The sequence below is a fragment of the Manis pentadactyla genome, chromosome 6 (genome assembly GCF_030020395.1).
Source record: "Manis pentadactyla isolate mManPen7 chromosome 6, mManPen7.hap1, whole genome shotgun sequence".
NCBI classification, from domain to species: domain Eukaryota; kingdom Metazoa; phylum Chordata; class Mammalia; order Pholidota; family Manidae; genus Manis; species Manis pentadactyla.
Genome location: NC_080024.1, coordinates 96,942,851 through 96,970,271, shown reverse-complemented (window position 1 = coordinate 96,970,271; position 27,421 = coordinate 96,942,851). Strand labels below are relative to the sequence as shown.

The 27,421-nt window shown below is 40.6% G+C and overlaps 1 pseudogene; it reads right to left on the bottom strand.

Annotated features, from left to right (window-relative positions):
• Positions 1-24,427: 24,427 nt before the first annotated feature.
• LOC118912194 (proline-rich protein 11-like) lies at positions 24,428-26,457 on the bottom strand (annotated as a pseudogene).
• Positions 26,458-27,421: the final 964 nt, after the last annotated feature.

Below are 27,421 nucleotides of genomic sequence, written 5' to 3'. Positions count from 1 at the left end.
ACCATTCTTTCCAAAAATTGAACAGATGGAGGATAGAAAGAACTATACATGAGGTGATATATGGATGCAAGAGGGGCTGCTTGTTTGTTTGCCAGTTCTGTTGTGGAAAAGGCTTGAGCATTTAGTTTAAAAGTTGATGTGCCCAGGAGGGAGCCAAGATGGCGGCGTGAGTAGAGCAGAAGAAATCTCCTCCCAAATACACATATATCTATGAAAATATATCAAAGACAACTCTTCCTAGAATAAAGACCAGAGGACACAGGACAACATCCAGACCACATCCACACCTGCAAGAACCCAGTGCCTCATAAAGAGGGTAAGATACAAGCCCCGGGCCCGCAGGACCCGAGCGCACCTCCCCCAAGCTCCTGGCGGGAGAAGAGCAGGCAGAGTGGGAGGGAGACGGAGCCAAGGACTGCTGAACAACCAGCTCCAGCCATCCGGGAGAGAGAGCAGACACAGTGCATACGCAGAGGGCCCTGGATACTAGGGAAACAGGGCAGCAAGAACAGTGAGCGGGTACCGGAGGCCTGGCGCCCGAGGACATAAGAAAAGCGAGCGGCCATTTTTTTTTTTTTTTTGCTGTTTTGATTTGGCGAGCGCTTTTTGGAAGTCTTAAAGGGATAGGGACCCTAATACTAGGTAAACAGGGCAGCAAGACCGGTGAGCAGATGCCTGAGGCTGGCGCCGGAGAATAAATAAAAACAAGCAGCCATTTCTTTATTTATTTTTTTTTTTTTAATTAAAAGGAAAATTTTCTTTTATTGTGGTTGTTGTTTTGTTTTGGCGGGTGCTTTTTGGAAGTCTTAAACGGGCAGGGCGGGACACTTAATCCAGAGGTAGAGAATCTGCTGATCTCTGGGCACGCTAATCCCCTGAGCTACAGGGAGCTCGGAGGCCCCTTATGGAGATAAATAGCCTCCAGGCCGCTCCCCCTCCAACGCGACTCCACCATTTTGGAGTGGCAGCCCGAGCCAGGCCACGTCCACAGCAACAGCGGAGATAAACTCCATAGCAGCCGGGCAGGAAGCAGAAGCCCTGTCTGCACGCAGCTACCCAGCACAAGCCACTAGAGGTCGCTGTTCTCCCAGGAGAGGAGGGCCACAAACCAACAAGAAGGGATCTTCCGGCCGTCACTCATCCCAGCACTGCAAACTATTCCTATCACCATGAAAAGGCAAAACTACAGGCTGATAAAGATCACAGAGACAACACCAGAGAAGGAGACAGACCTAACCAGTCTTCCTGACAAAGAATTCAAAATAAGAATCATAAACATGCTGACAGAGATGCAGAGAAATACACAAGAGATATGGGATGAAGTCCAGAAGGAGATCACAGATGCCAGAAAGGAGATTACAGAAATGAAACAAACTCTGGAAGGGTTTATAAGCAGAATAGATAGGATGCAAGAGGCCATTGATGGAATTGAAACCAGAGAACAGGAACGCATAGAAGCTGACATAGAGAGAGATAAAAGGATCTACAGGAATGAAACAATGTTAAGAGAACTGTATGACCAATCCAAAAGCAACAATATCCGTATTATAGGGGTTCCAGAAGAAGAAGAGGGAATAAAAGGGATGGAAAGTATCTTGGAAGAAATAATTGCTGAAAACTTCCCCAATCTGGAGGAGGAAATAATTGAACAGACCACAGAAATACACAGAACTCCCAACAGAAAGGATCCAAGGAGGACAACACCAAGACACTTAATAATTAAAATGGCAAAGATCAAGACAAGGAAAGAGTTTTAAAAGCAGCTAGAGAGAAAAAGGTCACCTATAAAGGAAAACCCATCAGGCTAACATCAGACTTCTTGACAGAAACCCTACAGGCCAGAAGAGAATGGCATGATATATTTAATGCAATGAAACAGAAGGGCCTTGAACCAAGGATACTGTATCCAGCACAACTATCATTCAAATATGATGGTGGGACTAAACAATTCCCAGACAAACAAAAGCTGAGGGAATTTGCTTCCCACAAACCACCTCTACAGGACATCTTACAGGGACTGCTGTAGATGGGAGCACTCCTAGAAGGAGCACAATACAAAACACCCAACATATGAAGAATGGAGGAGGAGGAATAAGAAGGGAGAGAAGAAAAGAATCTCCAGACAGTGTATATAACAGCTCAATAAGCGAGCTAAGTTAGGCAGTAAGATACTAAAGAGGCTAACCTTGAACCTTTGGTAACCACGAATTTAAAGCCTGCAATGGCAATAAGTACATATCTTTCAATAGTCACCCTAAATGTTAATAGACTGAATGCACCAATCAAAAGACACAGAGTAATAGAATGGATAAAAAAGCAAGACCCATCTATATGCTGTTTACAAGAAACTCACCTCAAACCCAAAGACATGTACAGACTAAAAGTCAAGGGATGGGAAAACATATTTCAAGTAAACAACAGTGAGAAGAAAGCAGGGATTGCAGTACTAATATCAGACAAAATAGACTTCAAAACAAAGAAAGTAACAAGAGATAAAGAAGGACACTACATAATGATAAAGGGCTAAGTCCAACAAGAGGATATAACCATTCTAAATATATATGCACCCAAAACAGGAGCACCAGCATATGTGAAACAAATACTAACAGAACTAAAGGGGGATATAGACTGCAATGCATTCATTCTAGGAGACTTCAACACACCACTCACCCCAAAGGATAGATCCACTGGACAGAAAATAAGTAAGGACATGGAAGCACTGAACAACACAGTAGAGCAGATGGAACTAATAGACATCTATAGAACTCTACATCCAAAAGCAGCAGGATATACATTCTTCTCAAGTGCACATGGAACATTCTCCAGAACAGACCACATACTAGGCCACAAAAAGAGCCTCAGAAAATTCCAAAAGATTGAAATCCTACCAACCAACTTTTCAGACCACAAAGGCATAAAACTAGAAATAAACTGTACAAAGAAAGCAAAGAGGCTCACAAACACATGGAGGCTTAACAACACGCTCCTAAATAATCAATGGATCAATGACCAAATCAAAATGGAGATCCAGCAATATATGGAAACAAATGACAACAACAACACTAAGCCCCAACTTCTGTGGGACACAGCAAAAGCAGTCTTAAGAGGAAAGTATATAGCAATCCAAGCATATTTAAAAAAGGAAGAGCAATCCCAAATGAATGGTCTAATGTCACAATTATCGAAATTGGAAAAAGAAGAACAGATGAGGCCTAAGGTCAGCAGAAGGAGGGACATAATAAAGGTCAGAGAAGAAATAAACAAAATTGAGAAGAATAAAACAATAGCAAAAATCAATGAAACCAAGAGCTGGTTCTTCGAGAAAATAAACAAAATAGATAAGCCTCTAGCCAGACTTATTAAGAGGAAAAGAGAGTCAACACAAATCAACAGTATCAGAAACGAGAAAGGAAAAATCACGACGGACCCCACAGAAATACAAAGAATTCTTAGAGAATACTATGAAAACCTATATGCTAACAAGCTGGGAAACCTAGGAGAAATAAACAACTTCCTAGAAAAATACAACCTTCCAAGACTGACCCAGAAAGAAACAGAAAATCTAAACAGACCAATTACCAGCAACGAAATAGAAGCGGTAATCAAAAAACTACGAAAGAACAAAAGCTCCGGGCCAGATGGATTTACCTCAGAATTTTATAAGACATACAGGGAAGACATAATATCCATTCTCCTTAAAGTTTTCCAAAAAATAGAGGAGGAGGGGATACTCCCAAACTCATTCTATGAAGCTAACATCACCCTAATACCAAAACCGGGCAAAGACCCCACCAAAAAAGAAAACTGCAGACCAATATCCCTGATAAACGTAGATGCAAAAATACTCAACAAAATATTAGCAAACCGAATTCAAAAATACATCAAAAGGATCATACACCATGACCAAGTGGGATTCATCCCAGGGATGCAAGGATGGTACAACATTCGAAAATACATCAACATCATCCACCACATCAACAAAAAGAAAGACAAAAACCACATGATCATCTCCATAGATGCTGAAAAAGCATTTGACAAATTTTAACATCTATTCATGATAAAAACTCTCAGCAAAATGGGAATAGAGGGCAACTACCTCAACATAATAAAGGCCATATATCATAAATCCACAGCCAACATTATATTGAACAGCGAGAAGCTGAAAGCATTTCCTTTCAGATCAGGAACTAGACAGGGATGCCCACTCTCCCCACTGTTATTTAACATAGTACTGGAGGTCCTAGCCACAGCAATCAGACAAAACAAAAACATACAAGGAATCCAGATTGGTAAAGAAGAAGTTAAACTGTCACTATTTGCAGATGACATGATACTGTACATAAAAAACCCTAAGGACTCTACCCCAAAACTACTAGAACTGATATCGGAATACAGCAAAGTTGCAGGATACAAAATCAACACAGAGAAATCTGTGGCTTTCCTATACACTAACAATGAACCAACAGAAAGAGAAATCAAGAAAACAACTCCGTTCACAATTGCATCAAAAAAAAAAATACCTAGGAATAAACCTAACTAAAGAAGTGAAAGACTTATACTCTGAAAACTACAAGTCACTCTTAAGAGAAATTAAAAGGGCACTAACAGATGGAAACTCATCCCATGCTCGTGGCTAGGAAAAATTAATATCATCAAAAATGGCCATCCTGCCCAAAGCAATATACAGATTTGATGCAATCCCTATGAAACTACCAGCAACATTCTTCAATGAACTGGAACAAATAATTCAAAAATTCATATGGAAACTCCAAAGACCCTGAACAGCCAAAGCAATCCTGAGAAAGAAGAATAAAGTAGGGGGGATCTCACTCCCCAACTTCAAGCTCTACTATAAGAAATAGTAATCAACACAATTTGGTACTGGCACAAGAACAGAGCTACAGACCAATGGAACAGACTAGAGAATCGAGACATTAACCCAGACATATATGGTCAATTAATATTTGATAAAGGAGCCACGGACATACAATGGCGAATGACAGTCTCTTCAACAGATGGTGCTGGCAAAACTGGACAGCTACATGTAGGAGAATGAAACTGGACCATTGTCTAACCCCATATACAAAAGTAAACTCAAAATGGATCAAAGACCTGAATGTAAGTCATGAAACCATTTAACTCTTGGAAGAAAACATAGGCAAAAACCTCTTAGACATAAACATGAGTGACCTCTTCTTGAACATATCTCCCCGGGCAAGGAAAACAACAGCAAAAATGAACAAGTGGGACTATATTAAGCTGAAAAGCTTCTGTACAGCAAAAGACACCATCAATAGAACAAAAAGGAACCCTACAGTATGGGAGAATATCTTTGAAAATGACACATCCAATAAAGGCTTGACGTCCAGAATATATAAAGAGCTCACACGCCTCAACAAACAAAAAACAAATAACCCAATTAAAAAATGGGCAGAGGAACTGAACAGACAGTTCTCCAAAAAAGAAATACAGATGGCCAACAGACACATGAAAAGATGGTCCACATTGCTAATTATCAGAGAAATGCAAATTAAAACTACAATGAGGTATCACCTCACACCAGTAAGGATGGCTGCCATCCAAAAGACAAACAACAACAAATGTTGGCAAGGCTGTGGAGAGAGGGGAACCGTCCTACACTGCTGGTGGGAATGTAAATTAGTTCAACCATTGTGGAAAGCAGTATGGAGGTACATCAAAATGCTCAAAACAGACTTACCATTTGACCCAGGAATTCCACTCCTAGGAATTTACCCTAAGAATGCAGCAATCAAGTTTGAGAAAGACCAATGCACCCCTATGTTTATCGCAGCACTATTTACAATAGCCAAGAATTGGAAGCAACCTAAATGTCCATCAATAGATGAATGGATAAAGAAGAGGTGGTACATACACACAATGGAATACTACTCAGCCATAAGAAAAGGGCAAATCCTACCATTTGCAGCAACATGGATGGAGCTGGAGAGTATTATGGTCAGTGAAACAAGCCAAGCGGAGAAAGAGAAATACCAAATGATTTCACTCATCTGTGGAGTATAAGAACAAAGGAAAAACTGAAGGAACAAAACAGCAACAGAATCACAGAACTCAAGAATGGACTAACAGGTACCAAAGGGAAAGGGACTGGGGAGGGTGGGTGGTTAGGGAAGGATAAGGGGGGTGGTGAAGAAGGGGGGTATTAAGATTAGCATGCATGGGGGGAGTGGGAGAAAGGGGAGGGCTGTACAACACAGAGAAGGCAAGTAGTGTTTCTACAACATTTGCTATGCTGATGGACAGTGACTGTAAAGGGGTTATAGTGGGACCTGGTATAGGGGAGAGCCTAGTAAACATAATATTTGTCATGTAAGTGTAGAATAATGATACCAAAAAAAAAGGCAGTTCCTATGTGGTGACCTCCAATGAGTTCTACACAAGGATATAAAGGGCATATAAAAGTGTAGGCAAAGGGCCTGTTTGTGTTTATACAGAGGATCAAAGCCTAATTTGGCTGCCCTGAAAATCAACTGAGATATGATATGAAAAAGAACTTCCAACATCAGCACTCTCTGGAAGACTCATGCCAGAAGATGATCATCAAAAAACCCCAACAAAGATCCACGCAGTGCTACAGGTGTAGATGCACTCATCCCACCAGTTCCTGGACTTGCCATGGGAATGAGGAAGGAGATATCTTAGCTGGCCTGTGCATACAGTAAAACAACAAATTTGACTGGATCTATACTGTTGGAACTCAACCAAGAATTAGGAGAAGTGCAAATTGTAGCACTCCAAAATCTTACAACTACAGACTATTTACTTTTAAAAGAACATATGGGATGTGAACAGTCCCCAGGAATGGGTTGTTTTAATTTGTGTAATTTCTGTCAGACTGTTCAAGTTCAGTTGGACAATATCCACCATATCATAGATAAGTTTTCACAAATGCCTAAGGTGCCTAACTGGTTTTCGTGGTTTCACTGGAGATGGCTGGTAATTACAGGTATGCTTTGGTTATGTAACTATACTCCTATTATGTTAATGTGCGTGCACAAGTTAATTAGTAGTTTGAAACCTATACATGCTGAAGTTACTCTACAAGAAGATATGTCAAAGAAATAATCAATCTTCCCATGTTTTCTGCCGCCTGTTACTTCTATAGCTTTTCTTCTTCCTTCCTAATTACAACCCTTAAATAGAATTCGTGCCTCATATCAAATTTACCGAGTATCATAATTCTTCCAAGTGGTAAAGATACCTCAAGACAAATGCTGGGCATAGAAGCTACAGGGCATAAATATACAAAGAAATAAAAAGCTAGCCATTTCAAACAATAAGGCTTCTCTCTCACTTACCAACTTTACATTTCCCTGTATGGCCCCGGAAGATGACTGGCTAGCCAGAGACGGGTAAGATTCCTCAAGGGAGGAACAACCTAAGACAGGCACAGTCGCAGGGGGGCCATCAGGTGAGAAATTGTGGATCAACAGAGGTGAGGCTTAGAACCTCACCCCCCCTGTTCTGAGAGAAATCTTCTGCATCCGCGGATGTTTTATTGCCCTCGTCTAGCTCGGATTAACACATAGTCTACAGGCACACACCTGATCATCTACATTTGCTCTCTTACAACACTAAACTGTTTTCTACCTTTATCTTGTATCTACCTACCACTTCAGCATTTTATTAAAAATAATAATAATAAAGAGAGAAATGTGGTATCCACATATAAATCAAGTATAAAAACCAAATGAGTATTCATATTTGAACTGACTGTTTAGAGTTCATAATGCATGAGCAAAACCGAAAGTTTCTGTGATGACTGCCCTTGTACTGTTCACCATGTAACTTATTCACTATGTAAGAATTTGTTCTCCATGTAAGAACTTGTTCGTTATGCTTCAGAAGATTGGAGACTGACGAAAATTAGGCTTGGGGTGGATTAATGATTGTGCATTGAGCATTGACTCCCCTATACAGAATTTTATTGTTGTTAACAACCATTTGATCAATAAATATGAGAGATGCCCTCAAAAAAAAAAAAGTACACACTTCCAATTGTAAAATAAATAAGTAACTGGGATGTAATGTATAGCATAAGGAATATAGTCAAAATATTGTAGCAACTTGGTATGGTGATAGCTGGTACCTAGAATTATTATGTATATAAATGTTGAATCACTGTGTTGTACACCTGAAACTAATGTAATGTAATACTGTGTGTCAACTACCCTTCAATAAAAAATAATTATCTACAAAAAAAAAAAAGAAATAACTCCTATAAACTAGTTTTCTGAGAGTCTTATCATAATTAGGTATAGGATTTTACCAAATGCTTTTTATGAATCAACTGAGATAATTGTGCTTTCTGTAATTTGTTAATATTTGAGATTGAGTTAGTAGATTTCAAAATGTTATACCATGTTTGCATTAATGGAATAGACATAACTGGGCACAATGTGTTATTAATAAATATTGCTGGATTTGCCAAAAAAAAAAAAAGTTGATGTGCCCATAGGCTGTGCATACAAGGGGTTCATCTTAGCTGTTTTGAACTAATTGCAGTTTATCTCCAGAGCTCCTGACCCTTGGCAAACACTACAGGGTACATTATCTAAAGATAAATGATGTTTTGAGACCGTGGGTCTGTGAGTTGTTTCAGAGCAGGACATATCAACCTGCCAGCACTGTTTAATAGTATTAATTGTATTTGTAATTGCATCTATTTCAGTAGAGCCCTGGGGGAGGGGACCTTTCAGAGTGAAGACTGGCAACGTAGCTGGCCTATTTCTGTATGAAGAGTTCATTAAGAGCTCCCCACCACAGCAGATGGGGTCGCCGTGCTGTGGATGCACACAAGTAGTAGTTACAGACCGTATAGACCAAGAGCACCTGCATAGCCCAGAAGCGGGAAATAAGTCGAATCTCTGGACACTTTTCTGCATTTCTTCTCTTGTTTCTGTGCTGTGTTCTCTGCCAATAGAAAGGTTGTTCTGACAGTATAAACTGAGTAAACTTCCACAAGCAATGGATCGCTGAAAGTGATTAACACAGAATTAACACTGGCTAACCCTGTTTTACTAGCAAAAATACTCAGCCTTTCAGACTCTCAAAGAATATGTTACAAGTGTAATTTTGGGACTTAACAATTACAATTCCAGAGGAGAGATTTTTCCTCAAGGGAGAAAATGAAAAATAAGTCTCATTTCCACAAAAAAATTTTTTTACGAAAAAAAATGTCCAGTTTGTTCATGAAGCATCTTACTAAGCATCAGCACAGGGGTATTTGAATATTTTCTATGGAAACTGTGTGATTGGTTCATCAAGAGAAGCAATCCATTTCAGGCACTCAGCCTCCTGGTTCCTTCACTGTCTCTTGCGGCCATTTGATGCCCCCCACCCTTGCTATATGTTTTCAAATGGCCAGGCATCTCATCCATTTCACTGGTCTGTGGTTAAATCCAGAGGTTTTCTGGCATCCTAAGGGTAGGTTGAATCCCTTCAGCTCACACAAAATGATCTTTTAAGTATCTGTTCTCACACCCAGGAAAGGAGGCCAGATGTTAATATTAGTTCCTAAATACAAACTAAGGTAATATAAAGTGGTATAGTGATGAAAGTAAAAAATTATCAGACAGTTTAATAGAGTGCCAAAAAACATAGTTTCTAAGTCAGTCAGATGCAGGACTAAGTTCCAGTGGGGCTCCTTCCTAGCTGTATGACCTTGAGAAGGGCACTTCATGTAACAGAGCATCTGTCCCCCACCCCAGAAAAGATGGTGAGAACAGTAATGCTTCACGGTGCTGTTGGGAGTATTAATATACATATGCAAACTGTTTAGTCCTCTGACCAGCATAAAGCAAATGCTTTATAAATGTTGAATGAGGGATCATGACAAATATATTCATGAATACAATACTTAACCTGTCCAAATCTCTCTATATCTCACTTTCCTATATGAGGGCAAGATGAAATTTACCTAAGTGAACATTAGAAGCACTGAAAGACTGAATACACAAATGGACAATAGCCAGACCATATATGAAAACAGAACTGTCACCCACAGCCTCTGCTCCCACTGGCCCAGGAAGCCAGACCACGAGCTCGGCAGTGACCAGCCCATATCACAACTTGGGCAGGGACGGCCAGCTTCCCAACGTGCCTGCACTTCAGCTCAGGGCCAAACAAGGAAAGCCAGATGTGCTGCCCAGACCAGTCCCACTCCCAGTGAACCCACCTCTAGCTTCCCCATAAACACAAACTCCAGGCAGAGCATACCTGAAGGCTTCTTTTCTCACAGTGTAATACTTCCCCACTCTCCTGTCTGCCTTTGAGTTTCTGCCCAATGCAACTGATGGTGGCTGACTCCCTTGCTATAGCAAGCTGTGGATAAGTAGCCTCTGTCTGTTCTCATTTGGGTGGTCTTTGTTTCTACAGCATAATAACTGAGGTTGAAAGTTCATCACCAATTTTAAAATGCCATATATATTTTATTAGTATTATTGTGCAGAAAACAGACATGATGATCATTAAGGCTCACATGCAGCCATCTGCTTTTGGATACCCTGCTTTCCCACCAGGTACATGATCCAAAAGCTGATGAACAATCCAATTCTTTCCCTACATCATTTCCACAACAAAAATTCCTTAACTTCTTTGAGTATTACAGCTGCTTAGTCTCTCTTCTTTTCCTTTACCACACATCCTCTTCTTTCCATTTTGTTTGGATTAGTGTCTAGCATTTTAGCAATTTTCTAATCAGTATTCATTAACCTTCAGTTTCATATGCCCAGATAAACTCTGGGTAGATATTTTTATTTTTATTTTTCCAGAAACTCTCCTTCCTTTAAATAAAAGAGGACTGCTTTGAGAAATTGCTTTCCCACTCCATCCACATGGTTTGATCTATTGCTGTCAATCCTGGCAGCCCCATCCCCGACATGAATGCTCTAGAAACGGCAGGTGAACCAACTGGGGTCAAGGCAAGTCATCACAGGGGGCTTCTAGATTTTCTTGTTAGGTGCAAGCTTGGGATTTGTGAGTCCAGAACTCTTGGAAGTCATGCTTCTAGCCTAGCAGATTAAGCCAGTGTGAGATTGAAGTCCATATTCAAACGGAAAAGGAAAGAAGACTGCATGCAGGTATCATTCACTGCTGTAGGGAACAGAGAAGAACATCCTCTGAGGATGTAGCGACAGGTTAGCTGAGTCAGAGGTTAGGGTGAATCTGAGGCAAAAGCAGAGGGAAGGCTGGGTTGCGTATAAGAACTCTGGCAGTTGTGAAAAATAGTGGGACTTCACCCAGGGAGAATGGGTAGATTAACATTCAAACTCTTATTTTTGATAGCTCTGGAAATTATCTGGAAATGGTTAATAATAAACCCTCAAGAATGCAACAAATAAAATGAGACGATTACATAGAAATGCACCAGTCTCACATAGAAATGTGTAGATAGTATTTCAACATAAACTTAATAGTTAAAAGTCCTTCAGATTGTCGGATGCGTCTGCCTCTCAAATAGCTATCCATTTGTCTCTGAGTTCTTGATTTGCTAAACGGTGTCCTGAAACTTAATGCCATGGCAGGGCAAGAAACAATTTTTTGGGGGAGGTGGAGGGTTTGGAAGATCTCAAGAATGCTACATTTGGGTCAAGATGTGCAGACAGATCATGCAATACTAAGTAGCCTGGGAAGCTACCAAGTCAATTCACATATATTGATTGAGCAGCCAATGAATGTCAAGAAAGAAGGAAGTGATTTCAACTGGGAGTCAGGAGATCTTTAGTGTCCTAGATCTGAAGCTGGCCACTTCTCTGATGTTGGTGAAATCTTGTATCAGCTGTGAAACTCATTTTCCTTATCGGAACAGAGATGTGTAGGGGATCATCTCTTAGGGTGCTATAGAGAGAATAAATACAAAATCCCCAGCCTCTCCCTCATTTATGTGTGCAGTATTTAGGCAGATACTTGAAATATCAAAAGAAGAAATACAAATAACAACTCAAAAGAATAATACACAAGCCACCACAAGGAGGCCTTGTAAACTAACTAAAGAGGTAGAAATAATTGTTTGAGAAGAATAGTGAGACTCTAGGGATGCGGTCTGGACGATGTGCAGTACAGCGGGCGGGTGGGGAAGGGAGACCCCCGCTCCCGGACCTCAGGGATCTTCCCCAGCTCGCGAGTGGCAGCCTCGCCCCGGTCCCCGGAGGCCCGCCTGACCAAGGGGTTGACGCTTGGGCACTCGGGTCCGGACGCGCCGGGAGCCCCGCCGAGGGGAAGCGCCGCCGCCCAACTCACCGCTCCGCCGCCCGCGCCGCGCCGGCCAGCCGCCGGCCAGGCCTGGGGGTCGGTTACCCGCCGTCCCGGCAGCCGCGGCGCGGGCGGCTCGGGACCCCCGGCCCGCGCCGCCCTGGCCTCCCCGACCCCGCTCCCGCGTCTCCGCTCCCAACCGGCGTGCCCGGCCCGCCTAGACCTGCCCGGCGCCGCCGCCTCCGCGCTGCCCTCCCCTCCTGCCCGAGCAGCGGAAGCTCCTTCCTCGCTGTGCAGCGGGGCGGGGGACGAATCGCCTTTCCACCCGACGGGAAGGCCGCAGGCCTGGAGCGGTGCGGGGGGCTCCCGCTGCTCCGGCCCAGTAACCACGGAGGACCGCGGGAGGCGCCCCGTCTCTTCGTTGGTGCTGGGACTTAGTGTCCAGAACCCTGAACCAGCTATTAGGAAGGAGAAGAAAACGTGTCTTCTCTGTGTCTGGAGGTTGAGTGGGGAAGTGTTGAACACAGCCATTTGTGTAAGGGTATGTTTCCGATAAAAACAAATTTTTGAAGCATGGTCCATCTCAAAATACTGAGTGGCACAAAATGGATGCCTAAACTTTGTTTCCTCTTCAATGAGTATGTACTGTGAACTGAAGTAGGCTTTCAAGACAGACACTTGTGCAAATACACCTGTGGGTAAAATTGTAACATTTCCAGAATATCTCCCCTGGCTTTGGTACGTTTGCATGTCCTCAGGGATGGAGAGAAGTTCATCTCCATGTCAATGGGTAATTACCTGGGCAACCGAGGGTGTGTATGAACCTGAGAGATTAACAGGAGGGGCTGGCTTGCTTGCTGGCTTCCAGCGCAGAGGAGAGAGCTGGTGCTGGACTGCAGTTTGTAAGCAATAAATGGGTTTTAAACTTTATTTCTCCCTTTGACTGATTTCAGTTTTTAGAGGTATTTTGCCCCAGGATTTCCTCTCCCCAGACTTACAACACCATTTTCCCCAACAGCCTTCTTGGATGAAGTCAAACACTGGGCAATAAGCTGAAGGTGGTTAAACGCAGATCAGGGTAAAGAGTAGTATTCTCACACCAACAAATCGTATTTCCAGGCATTGCTGGGAGCAGGCAAATGCCTGCCAAGGTAAGCAAGCAAAATCTATTAAGAAACCATTCAATTACTCATGCTTCCCTAAATTGGGGGAATCAGCAAGGCCATCCCTTGGAATAAGACCATCCCAGCGAAAGATGTAAAAGAGGCAGCCAAAGGAAGTAAGCTGGAGAGAGGTCTTAATCTTAAATTAATATGTGCAGAAACAGAGCTCTTGTTGTCATTAAAAACAGATTCCAGAATGGACTCTCCACTTTCCCATCTCCTTCCATTATCTATTTAAATTTGACATCTCAGCAATGCAAATGTTAAATTTAAACCAAATAAATTGTTTGCATATCAATAAATACATATTCATGAGGGTTCAAAGTATTTAACTGAATATTTTAAAATGATACCTAGGTTTTTCTCTCCAAACAGAACTTTACCTATTAGAAACTTCATTCTTGAAAATGTTCTCTTAATTAGAACTCATTGATGATTACTATAGGCAGAATTCTAAGGTGAATTGCAAGGACCCTACCTCCTGGTACACATGCTTTGCATAATCCTCTGACTGAATATAATGGATTTTATTCTCATGATCAGCTTGTTTTATGTTATAGTTGACTTTAAAAAGGGAAATCATCCAGGGTGAGTTGGACCTAATTGAGTGAACCGTTAAAGGCACTAGCTTCTTTCCGGAGTCAGAGCTTTGAAGCATCAGAGAGATCTGACACCAAAGCTATTCTCCACTGTCAGCTTTGCAGATTGAGAGGCCATGTGGGAAATAATGCAGGCAGCCTCTAAGAACTGAGAATAGCTCCACTTGACACCCAGCAAGAAAATGGGTACCATAGTCCTGCACCCTCAAGCAACTGAATTCTGCCAGCCATCTGTATGGCCCTGGAAAAGGATGCTGCTCCAAATGAGAATGCATCCTGCTTTGTCTTTGATTGCAGCCTTGTGAGAGCCTGATCTGACAACCCAGTCAACCTCACCTGGGCCTCTCACCCACACTAGTACTGTGAATTAGTACATGGATGTTGTTTTAAGTTGCTGCATTTAGGGTAACTTGTTATGTAGCAATAGAAAACTAATGCATCTATTAGTGAGAGAGCCAAGCAAGACTTAATCAAAGTGATTCCTTCTCAAGAGGCTAAAACTAACTTACCCCATTTCAGTGTCACAAGTCAGTGGCACAAATCAGTGTCACAAGTCAGTGTCACAAGTCAGTTACTAAGAAAAACCACAAACTTACTGAAAAACACCCTCTTGAAAGGCATTACACAAACAGAATAAAGGGGAACTAATTGTGGCGACCCCCCCAAACGACCCAATCAGCTCGAGACAAACCAGCCCTAGTTAAAGGTCAACCTATCCCAGTTCTGCCTGGTAAGAAACTCCCTCACTGCCTCTCCTGTGTGTATAAAAATCCTACTAAAATATTCACAGGGGCTCCCGAACCAAGTCCCGCTGCGTTGGGCCAGTTGGGTGCCCAAGCTCAAGCTTGTATTGCTTTAATAAAGGGTCTTTGTCTTTACATGCCATCTGAGTCCTCCAGTGGTTCTTGAGACTTGCCATGATTCGGGCATAATATTAGCTTATTTTAAATAAAAGTGGGAATGTTTAAATAAAGATACAGGGATATCTCAGGACAGAAATCAGACACTGTAAAATTAAGTCAATACCAGATCTGTTATAAACAATAACATAGTAGACAAGGTCACCTTGCTTGCAAATAGAAAAACAGACAGAAATGGCAGATTTTTCTATAGCAAAAAGAAAGAATACAATGCTGTATTAACACTACATAGAGGAAACAGATCAAATAAAAACATATTCCCTGCAAAACTATCATTCAAGAATGACATAAAAAACAAACAAACAAACATATTTTGAAAGAACAGAAACAAAGTTTACCATTAGCAGATCCATACTGAATGACATAGTTTGGGAAGGAAGAAAGTTGTAGATACGAGGAAGTTCTGTGGTTGCCTCTGAACAGTCTCTGTGTCTCTGTGTGAAAACAGCCAACTTGTCTCCCACTCATTCCTGGCCTTCTCTTCCCGGCTGTCCCCTGTCCTTCTAGTCCTTACGACCTGTGCATGCACGTGCCTTAATACATCTCCCAATAGTGCTAGATCATTTCTAGAATTATATTTAACAACAGAGTATTCTGGGCTCCTTTGTTTACTTAAACCAAAATTATTTAGAGCTGCTTTTAGATGAAGTAGATGCATACCACCCTGCCATAGGGAATTCGGTGAATCCTCCTATTGACCGATGATGTTTTATCGAGAAGGACCAGAAGGCTCCTCCACAGGCAGTTGGAACTGGCATCTGATCATATCTGAGAAAGCAGCATGATACCAATATCTCTGAAATAAAACTTACTGTCTTTGGCAAACATTCTCCAAATTCAGTTTGCTTACCTCAAATCACTTCTTACAGGAACTTAATTCATTTTTACATTATAAGTAATTCATACTGCTGTACAATGAAAAAGTAAGAAATTCAAAAAGAGTATAATTGATGTTTTCCTGTAATGACATATGGTTTAGAATATTTCAAGATCGGAACCATTTTGCCCTATTTTCAGTGGTTAGAATTTGAAGACAATCTTAGCCCTGTTCATGCACTAAAAGAGAACCACTGCAGCTTTCTAAAGTCAATTTTAAATGGTCCTAAATACTAACTTTCCTACAGATACCCCTGCTGCTGCACTCTGTACCTTGTACTCATTTATCCAGGCAAGGGCCCCTGTGGTTTCAACATAAGGGTCCATTCATCTCATCTGCTTACCAAAAGGCATATGGATCTGCTTTCAATCCATATGCCTTATAGAATACCTACAATACAATATATATTCAGAGTATGCAACCTCAAACTCTGGGCACTTTTATCAAAAGCTTGATTGAAAGGACACTATTTACAGAATATCTGTGTTTTTTAAAGTAAAATTCTATGCCTTTTCTATATGCTTTCAAGTTATTTTTCTCAACCAGATGCAGCCAACATCCCACATAATGAGGTTATTTTTACTTTTACATTACTCTTTCAACTTCTATCAAAGGGCACTTCTGATTTTTAAAAATGAATGAAATGCGCTACTACATTAATATTGGATGATGTGTCTGTCATATCACTCAATGGATCTATACAAAATTCTGGGTAAGAAATTGGTGTGTGTGTGTGTGTGTGTGTGTGTGTGTGTGTGTGAAGTGTGGGGAAAAGCTTGGGGGTTGAGTATTAGATCAGACAGGTAGTTAAATCCAAGAAATCAGTGTAAACCATGCATAAATTCTGACATTTACATAGCTATCTGAATTTCTCCTTTTATCCTGAGTGCCAGATAGTAAGCTTAATTTTAACAAGCACGTTAGTTCTTTGGTCCCCATTTTCTAGCTGTAAACATTGAATTAGCTTTCATTATATATTTCTGTTGTATGTGACCTTAAGTTTGTTGTGAGAAAAGGTTAGTTATATAAACATAAATCAAAACTGAATATGAAGTAATGCTCAATAATGATCCAGCCCGTGAAATTCATGTCATTTAATGATCTGTCAACATTGATTTCTGCACTGTCTCAGGGAGACTAAGTTGCTTTTTCTTAAGACAGGCATGATGTCATCTGATCATAACTGTCTTAGCACGTTTAGATACTACCCATAAGATAACGCTGAAGACAGCGTTGAGCCCAGTGTTGGTGAAAGGGCGATGAGTGAGAAGCAGCAGACGGTCCATCTGCTGAGGGCGTGGTCCTCACATCTCTCATCTCAGAGAAGCAGACCTGAATTATGCAGGAAAGAATCATTCTGGTGGCTTTGGCTTGTCGCCTATGCCCAAATCCCCTCTCAGCTCTGCGTGCACAGCAGCCCTCCCAGGAGCAGCCAGCATCCCAGAGTCGGCCCTCTTTGCCTCTTGCCATTTTCCCTTCCCCTCCCAAGGGCAGGCTGTGGTCTTCTGGTGGGAACCTGTTCCCTCATCAAGGTAAGTCACTTAAAAAGTACAGATGGATGGACAGATGCATACGTACATACTTGCATATATGCATATCGTGAGCAAGTCTCATGAATTACCTCTCACTGAAAAACTAATGAAAAGAAAAATAAAAGAATCTCTTATCTTTCTCATGGCTCTATCTGTGATCAATGAGAATGATCATTTGGTAATTTCTGTTTATTCATTGTCGTTCCACTTTTCCTGAGAAGGTCCTGGATAACAAATTACAATATTTTGTGCCATCATATATTTATTGAGCACTGCCACATGCCAGATTGTGCACTTTCCTACCCTATTATCTACCTTCTGAATAGATACTGTCCTCCCACACCTTTTTAAATAAAACCATGATTTGGAACAGGTTAAATGACATGCTCAGATATGCAATTAGTAATTACTAAAATAACATTCAAACAAAACTGTGACTAAAATCAGGGCTTTTTACAATGTACTGCCAACTAAGCCCATTTTATAGGAATAGATAAGAGCTGATCCCCAAATAGGTAATTAATCATTGTTTACTCCAAAGATTTCCAGTGAAACATGAATGATACAAAATGGTCCCTGGCAAATGTGAGGAAGATGGAGAGTAACAGCCAGAAAGGAAAGAACCTGAGTTCTTTAGTTGGGTTCCTGTCAGGAAGCAGAGGGAAGACTCAAGTGAGGACACCAAGGGAAACTTAGTAAAGGCCCCGTTGACACAGGATGCAGCCCAGGAAGCGGTAGGGAATGGTTTGAAAGTGGACTTGATTAGTTGCATGGGTATATTTCAAATTCCAGGGCAAACTTTAGAATAAATTTTTTTTCTCCAAAGTGTCAATCAGATTTATACTTTTTTTTAATTTATTTTTTAAATTTTCTTTTGCTATTATTAATCTCCAATTACATGAAGAACATTATGTTTACTAGGTTCTCCCCTACCGCCAGTCCCCCCAACAAACCCCATTACAGTCACTGTCCATCAGCATAGTAAGATGTTGTAGAATCACTACTTGTCTTCTCTGTGTTGCACAGCCCTCCCCTTTCCCCCACCCCCCACATTATACATGCTAATCATAATACCCCCTTTCTTCTTCCCCACGCTTATCCCTCCCTACCCTCCCATTCTCCCCAGTCTCTTTCCCTTTGGTAACTGTTAGTCCATTCTTGGGTTCTGTGATTCTGCTGCTGTTTTGTTCCTTCAGTTTTTCTTTTGTTCTTATACTCCACAGATGAGTGAAATCATTTGGTATTTCTCTTTCTCCGCTTGGCTTATTTCACTGAGCATAATACCCTCTAGCTCCATCCATGTTGTTGCAAATGGTAGGATTTGTTTTCTTCTTATAGCTGAATAATATTCCATTGTGTATATGTACCACCTCTTCTTTATCCATTCATCTACTGATGGACACTTAGGTTGCTTCCATTTCTTGGCTATTGTAAATAGTGCTGCAATAAACATAGGGGTGCATCTGTCTTTTTCAAACTGGAGTGCTGCATCCTTAGGGTAAATTCCTAGAAGTGGAATTCCTGGGTCAAATGGTAAGTCTATTTTGAGCATTTTGAGGAACCTCCATATTGCTTTCCACAATGGTTGAACTAATTTACATTCCCATCAGCAGTGTAGGAGGGTTCCCCTTTCTCCACAACCTTGCCAACATTTGTTGCTGTTTGTCTTTTGGATGGTAGCCATCCTTACTGGTGTGAGGTGATATCTCATTGTGGTTTTAATTTGCATTTCTCTGATAACTAGGGATGTGGAGCATCTTTTCATGTGTCTGTTGGCCATCTGAATTTCTTCTTTGGAGAACTGTCTGTTCAGCTCCTCTGTCCATTTTTTAATTGGATTATTTGCTTTTTGTTTGTTGAGGAGCATGAACTCTTTATATATTTTGGATGTCAAATCTTTATCGGATCTGTCATTTACGAATATATTCTCCCATACTATAGGGTACCTTTTTGTTCTATTGATGGTGTCCTTTGCTGTACAGAAGCTTTTCAGCTTGATATACTCCCACTTGTTCATTTTTTCTTTTGTTTTCCTTGCATGGGCAGATATGTTCATGAAGAAGTCGCTAATGTTTATGTCCAAGAGATTTTTGCCTATGCTTTCTTCTAAGAGTTTTATGGTTTCATGACTTACATTCAGGCCTTTGATCCATTTTGAATTTACTTTTGTGTATGGGGTTAGATGGTGATCCAGTTTCATTCTCTTACATGTAGCTGTCCAGTTTTGCCAGCACCATCTGTTGAAGAGACTGTCATTTCCCCATTGTATGTCCATGGCTCCTTTATAATATATTAATTGTCCATAGATGTTTGGGTTAATATCTGGGGTCTCTATTCTGTTCCACTGGTCTGTGGCTCTGTTCTTGTGCCAGTACCAAATTGTCTTGATTACTATGGCTTTATAGTAGAGCTTGAAGTTGGGGAGTGAGATCCCCACCACTTTATTCTTCTTTCTCAGGATTGCTTAGGCTATTCGGGGTTTTTGCGGTTTCCATATGAATTTTCAAACTACTTGTTTCAGTTCATTGAAGAATGTTGTTGATAATTTGATAGGGATTGCATCAAATCTGTATATTGCTTTGGGCTGGATGGCCATTTTGACAATATTAATTCTTCCTAGCCAAGAGCATGGGATGCGTTTCCATTTGTTAGTGTCCTCTTTAATTTCTCTCAAGAGTGTCTTTTAGTTTTCAGGGTATAAGTCTTTCACTTCTTTGGTTAGGTTTATTCCTAGGTATTTTATTCTTTTTGATGCTATTGTGAATGGAATTGTTTTCCTGGTTTCTCTTTCTTTTGGCTCATTGTTAGTGTATAGGAAAGCCACAGATTTCTGTGTGTTAATTATGTCCCCTGCAACTTTGCTGTATTCCAATATCAGTTCTACTAGTTTTGGAGTGGAGTGTTTAGGGTTTTTTATGTACAATATCATGTCATCTGCAAATAGTGACAGTTTACCTTCTTCTTTACCAATCTGGATTCCTTGTGTTTCTTTGTTTTGTCTAATTGCCGTGGCTAGGACCTCCAGTACTATGTTAAATAACAGTGGGGAGAGTGGGCTTCCCTGTCTTGTTCCCGATCTCAGAGGAAAAGCTTTCAGCTTCTCGCTGTTAAGTATGATGTTGGCTGTGGGTTTATCATATATGGCCTTTATTATGTTGAGGTACTTGCCCTCTATACCCATTTTGTTGAGAGTTTTTATCATGCATGGATTTTGAATTTTATCGAATGCTTTTTCAGCATCTATGGAGATGATCATGTGGTTTTTGTCTTTCTTCTTGTTGATGTGGTGGATGATGTTGATGTATTTTCGAATGTTGTACCATCCTTGCATCCCTGGGACGAATCCCACTTGGTCATGGTGTACGATCCTTTTGATGTAATTTTGAATTCGGTTTGCTAATATTTTGTTGAGTATTTTTGCATCTACGTTCATCAGGGATATTGGTCTGTAGTTTTCTTTTTTGGTGGGGTCTTTGCCTGGTTTTTGTATTAGGGTGATGTTGGCTTCATAGAATGAGTTTGGGAGTATTCTCTCCTCTTCTATTTTTTGGAAGACATTAAGGAGAATGGGTATTATGTCTTCTCTGTATGTCTGATAAAATTCCGAGGTTAATCCATCTGGCCTGGGGGTTTTGTTCTTTCGTAGTTTTTTGATTACCACTTCAATTTCTTTGCTGGTAATTGGTTTGTTTAGATTTTGTGTTTCTTCCTTGGTCAGTCTTGGAAGGTTGTATTTCTCTAGGAAGTTGTCCATTTCTTCTAGGTTTTCCAGCTTCTTAGCATATAGGTTTTCACAGTAGTCTCTAATAATTCTGTGTCTTTCTTTTGGGTCCATCGTGATGTTTTCTTTCTCATTTCTGATTCTGTTGATGTGTGTTGATTCTCTTTTTCTCTTAATAAGTCTGGCTAGAGGCTTATCTATTTTGTTTATTTTCTCAAAGAACCAGCTCTTGGTTTCATTGATTTTTGCTATTGTTTTATTCTTCTCAATTTTATTTATTTCTTCTCTGATCTTTATTATGTCACTCCTTCTGCTGACTTTAGGCCTCATTTCTTCTTCTTTTTCCAATTTCGATAATTGTGACATTAGACTATTCATTTGGGATTGTTCTCCCTTCTTTAAATATGCCTGGATTGATACTTTCCTCTTAAGACAGCTTTTGCTGCGTCCCACAGTAGTTGGGGCTTTGTGTTGCTGTTGTCGTTTGTTTCCGTACATTGCTGGATCTCTATTTTGATTTGGTCATTGATCCATTGATTATTTAGGAGCGTGTTGTTAAGCCTCCATGTGTTTGTGAGCCTTTTTGCTTTCTTTGTACATTTTATTTCTAGTTTTATGCCTTTGTGGTCTGAAAAGTTGGTTGGTAGGATTTCAGTCTTTTTTAATTTACTGAGGCTCTTTTTGTGGCCTAGTATGTGGTCTATTCTGGAGAATGTTCCATGTGCACTTCAGAAGAATGTGTATCCTGTTGCTTTTGGATGTAGAGTTCTATAGATGTCTATTAGGTCCATCTGTTCTAGCATGTTTTTCAGTGCCTTTGTGTCCTTAATTATTTTCTGTCTGGTGGATCTGTCCTTTGGAGTGAGTGGTGTGCTGAAGTCTCCTAAAATGAATGTATCGCTGTCAATTTCCTCCTTTAGTTCTGTTAGTATTTGTTTCACATATGCTGGTGCTCCTGTGTTGGGTGCATATATATTCATAATGGTTATATCCTCTTGTTGGACTGAGCCCTTTATCCTTATGTAATGTCCTTCTTTATCTTTTGTTACTTTATTTGTTTTGAAGTCTATGTTGTCTGATACTAGGACTGCAACACCTGCTTTTTTCTCCCTATTGTTTGCATGAAATATCTTTTTCCATCCCTTGACTTTTAGTCTGTGCATGTCTTTGTGTTTGAGGTGAGTCTCTTGTAAGCAGCATATAGATGGGTCTTTTTTTTTATTCATTCAGTGACTCTATGTCTTTTGATTGGTACATTCAGACTATTTACATTTAAGGTGATTATCGATAGGTATGTACTTTTTGCCATTTCAGGCTTTAGATTCGTGGTTACCAAAGGTTCCAGGTTACTTTCCTTACTATCGAAGAGTCTAACTTAACTCACTTAGTATGCTGTTACAAACACAATCTAAAGATTCTTTTCTATTTCTCCTCCTTTTTCTTCCTCCTTCAATCTTTATATATTAGGTATCAGATTCTGTACTTTTTGTCTATCATTTGATTGACTTTGGGGATAGTCAATTTAATTTTGCATTTGCCTCGCAGTCAGCTGCTCTACCCTCCCTACCATGATTTTACTACCTCTAGTGACAGCTATCCAACCCTAGGAACACTTCCATCTATAGCAGTCCATCCAAAATAGACTGCAGAGATGGTTTGTGGGAGGTAAACTTTCTCAGCTTTTGCTTATCTGGAAATTGTTTAATCCCTCCTTCAAATTTAAATGATAATCTTAACGGATAAAGTAATCTTGGTTCCAGGCCCTTCTGCTTCATGGCATTTAATACATCATGTCATTCCCTTCTGGCCTGTAAGGTTTCTGCTGAGAAGTCATGTTAGTCTTATGGGCTTTCCTTTGTATGTGATCTTATTTCTGCCTCTGGCTGCTTTTAACAGTCTTTCCTTATCCTTGATCTTTCCCATTTTAATTACTATGTGTCTTGCTGTTGTCTTACTTGGGTCCCTTGTGTTGGGGGATCTGTGGATCTCCATGGCCTGACAGACTATGTCCTTCCCCAGATTGGGGAAGTTTTCAGCAACTACCTCCTCAAAGACACTTTCTATCCCTTTCTCTCTTCTTCTTCTGGTATCCCTATAATGTGAATATTGTTCTGCTTGGTTTGGTCACACATTTCCCTCAATATTCTTTCATTTTTTAGAGATCCTTTTTTCTCTCTGTGCCTCAGCTTCTTTGTATTCCTCTTCTCTGGTTTCTATTTCATTTATTGTCTTCTCCACCGTATCCAAACTGCTTTTTTTAAAATTACTCTTTATTTAAAAATATAACCAGAGAAACCTTGGTACTATATATTCTCTGGTTGTCAATAATTTTCAAAATGAACACTGGAAGCATATGGTCATCAACAGTTTAACGAAGCTGTAGCATTTATAGGATTCTCAAATGGGTGCAATAAAATATGTCATAAAAATCAGCAAAAGATGCAAGGTAGTACACATGCAAGGTGGTACAATGGCAATAACAGCTTTACAAATGTTTACCTGTAGGATTTCTACAGCACTTTAAATGAACCTTTATCCTATAAGAATGACCAAATCACTTACATTGATACAGTACATGGCAATTTATTAATATTGTAAACATTGTAAGAGCCCATAAAATATAGTTACAAATATTCAACTGTTTCATTCCCAGTGAGCATTCTCTTTATTCTTACATTATATAAATATAGCTAGCAGGTTTTTTTTTCTAAACTTTTACTAGAAGCAGATATGTTCCTTGACTTCATTATCTGTTTCATGTTCATCCCTGAATGTGTTGTAAACATAAATGTGGGTCTTGCAAAAACATTGTCACCAGGTCAGCTTTCCTGTCTGGTGACTTTCCACAACACTGTTTGGTATCTCAAAGTGATATTATCTGTGGAAATACCCACAATTCTGGGAAATTGCTAAAATATCTTTTGAGCCAAAGCTAAGCAGAGGATATTTCAGGGATATTGGCTATGTAGTTACTTCCCATCAGGCTGGGAAGTTCCGTGAAGATCTGAAACCCCTTGTTTCCTACTCATGAGGAGCTACTAACCTTATTCTTTGAACTGCAGTCATCAAAGCTTATCTATGCCTGTAGTCACACTCACCCTAGTGAGAGTTCCCCTTTCTTTGTGATTCTAAGTACATTAGCGATGGGGATCCTGGCAGAAGCTATAGTTGGGTCCATTGCTAAACAGACATGTTTGACTAACCGGGGTCTTCCAGAGATTCTTGGCAACTTTGCAGGTGACTGAATGATGGGGATGCCAAATAAAACAAAGGAAGCCCCATTACATTTTAATTTCGGAGAAACAATAATTTTTTTTAGTATAAATGTGCCCCATGCAGTATTGGGGACATATTTACATTTAAAAAAGTATTCATTACTTAAAGGACATATTTTATTTAAAAGTTATTTGTTGTTTATCTGAAATTCCAATTTGATATATTTACATTTGCTAAATCTGGCAACCCTGGACTGGCAGGAAAGAACAAAAAACCAGTGAGCTGTACATTATTACTGTTATTGAATTGACAGTCTGTTCAGGACAGGGAACCATGTCTCCCAGTGCATCTGCTATGGACCTCAGGGAATGCTTGGCAGGGCAGTGTGGAAAATACAAGGTTCATGCTGAGGTCTTTGTGAAATTTATATTCAGCTGTATGAATTTGTAGTCAGCAGATATCCAAGCAAGGAATACCTCAGACTTCAGTGAGCCAGTATAACTACTTATCTAAAATGCTAGAAATGATACATTCTAATTTTTAAGTTCACATTGGATGTTCTGCTTTGAATCCTTTTGAAAAATAGTTGGGGGATGGTCCTACCTCTTAAATTGTTTATAGTGAACAGAAATCCAATCTAGAGGGTCTTTTTAATAACCAAGCCTGTAGCATTTAATGCACAAGATTTCAAGGCTGAAAGAAATACTTTTCCATTACCTGAGAATACCCAAGATGAATGGGGACCAGGTTATTTTCTTAATGTCATAACTGCGTTTAAAGAGCACAGATTAGAGTTATATAGTTAAATTTGAATAACCTCTCCAACCTAAATTAGGTAATTCCATAATAAACATCACTTTGGGGATTACATTTTCCTATCTGTTTTCTTATTCATTGTGCAAACTAAAAAATATCCAAATACCTATATTCTACCACAGCATGTATGGGCTCCATACATACATTAATTCTTCAAATGGAATTATATATTAGTATAATTATTTGTCATACCCTATTACATATTTTTTTAAAAAGGACTCTGGTGATTTTATCTGTATATTTTATGGATCATCATATGGAGTCAGGCAAATTTGGCATCAGCTTTGTTCATCGAAGCTGCTTGTAAGAAGTGGCAGAGTTTGAACTGGACTTCTAGGGTGAGCCAGTTGAAACTTTCTCCTCAAGGCCCGGGTCATTACTGGAGTCAGCCAGTTCCTGTTTCCATATTTTCTTTCTTGGTAAGTGGGGTCCCACCTGAGCTCCTCTCTACATCAACTTTTCTAAGTAGTTTCCACAAATCTATCTGGCTTTTTCCAGGAGTAATTAAGACATTTGTGACTCGAGTTGACAACATTTTGGAGTTGGGTTTCAGGGCAACACGCTGCAGGTCAGAGACAGTAACTAGAGGACTCCGTGCCTTTGGTGAGGGTACAAGCTTCCTCTCATCAAAGCTCTGTGTCTTCCTTAATTTCACAGTCAGTAGATCCTTAACTGTTATCTGCACAGGTCCATCTTTTTTTAATGGTCCAGTCTGAAGTGCTTTAGTGAGATGGGATTTTCTGAGCAGCAAAGGTGCTATTGGAGGTGGAGGTGGAAGCAAAGGAGGAGGGGGAGGGGGGGGGAGGGGGACGGGAAGGCAGAGGAGGAAGAAGATGGCTGGTGGGCTGCGGCAGCAGGGGAGGAAGTACAGCTCTGGATTCTCCAGGGGCAGTGAAAACACAGACAGGCACACGTGTAAGTTTACCACTCATGTGACACATCTGGCCACAGCTTGGACAGGAAGAATTTTCTGAGACAGTCTTCAGTGCTTCCCGGAGCTTGCATAATTCACCTTCCAAAATGCAAAACCGTTGTTTTAGGCTGTGAAGTTCTTGGTGGCAGAAACAGGATGGCAAGATGGTTATCTTTTAATACTTCTAAACTCTGGGCCATACAGTTCTGGCACCAGTTGTATATAGACCACACTTTATTTGTCCATAGTTTTATCGCATCTTTGATATTGGGAAAGTTGAAGTTCCAGGATGATCTTAGCCAGCTTCTGCTAAGGGGTGTATCTATTGAAGGAATAACCACTCTTTCTGGTGAGGGTGGTGTAGGGGGAGGTGTGATTAGCTTGGACTAAGAGCGAGAGGCTTCTTTTTTTTGAATAATCTTTTTGCTTTGGCTTTTAGCTTTCTTCTTCATTGCTTGAGTTTGGGCATGACTTTAGTCTAAGAGCCTGGGGATTAGATGGAGTCCAGGCAGTGGCCTTTCTCTCGCCATAAAGAAAAATTCAAAATTCTCCAACCTGCTTTTAATACCCTACATCCTGTTCTTTAACAATTGGATCTCTGATCTGAATTCATTCCTGAGTTCTTGGATGTCTTTCCGTACCTACATTAGGATGTTGATGATTTTTATTTTGAACTCCCTTTCAGGAAGAGTCACGAAGTCCATATCATTTAAACCTTTCTCGGGAGTTGTATTAACAATTTTACTCTGGACAAGGTTCCTTTGGTGTTTCATGTTTGTATATGGTGCCCTCTAATGTCCAGAAGCTCTATTCTGGAGCTGCTCAGCACCTGAAGCAATGTCGGGGGTCGCAGGGGAGTGGTACTGGTGCCTGGGGGGAGGAAAGAGCTGTTCTCCGCCTCCTGGCTCCTGTGTCTGTCTCCACTGCCTGCGCCAGTGGGCCAGTCACACAGGTATAAGTTTTTGTCCCAGAGCAGCCGGATATCAGCCAGAATCCCAGTGTCTCCAGGAACTCTGCCTGTATTAACTTTCCAACCCAGTAGTCATGCGAGTCTCATGAAAGCACCATGAAATGTAGGTTTGTGTTCCCAGAGCATATCTCCAGAGCTAGGTATTCAGCAGTCCCAAGCCTTCCTCTCCCTTTCTGCTCCGTTTGTCTTCCTCCTGCCGGTGAGCTGGGGTGGGGGAGGGGCTTAGGTCCCACAGAGCCACAGCTCTGGTATGTTACCCCGTTTGGTGAGGTCTGCTCTTTTCTCCAGGTGTGTGCAATCTGATGCCGTCCTCTTTCCTGTTGCTCTCTCAGGATTAGTTGTGTCAATTAAATTTTCTAATTGTATCCAGTTTTAGGAGGAAGCCTCTGTCTCTCCTCTCATGCCACCATCTTTAATCCTCTCCCCTAAAATAAATTTTTAAGAAGTATATTTGATGTAAAAG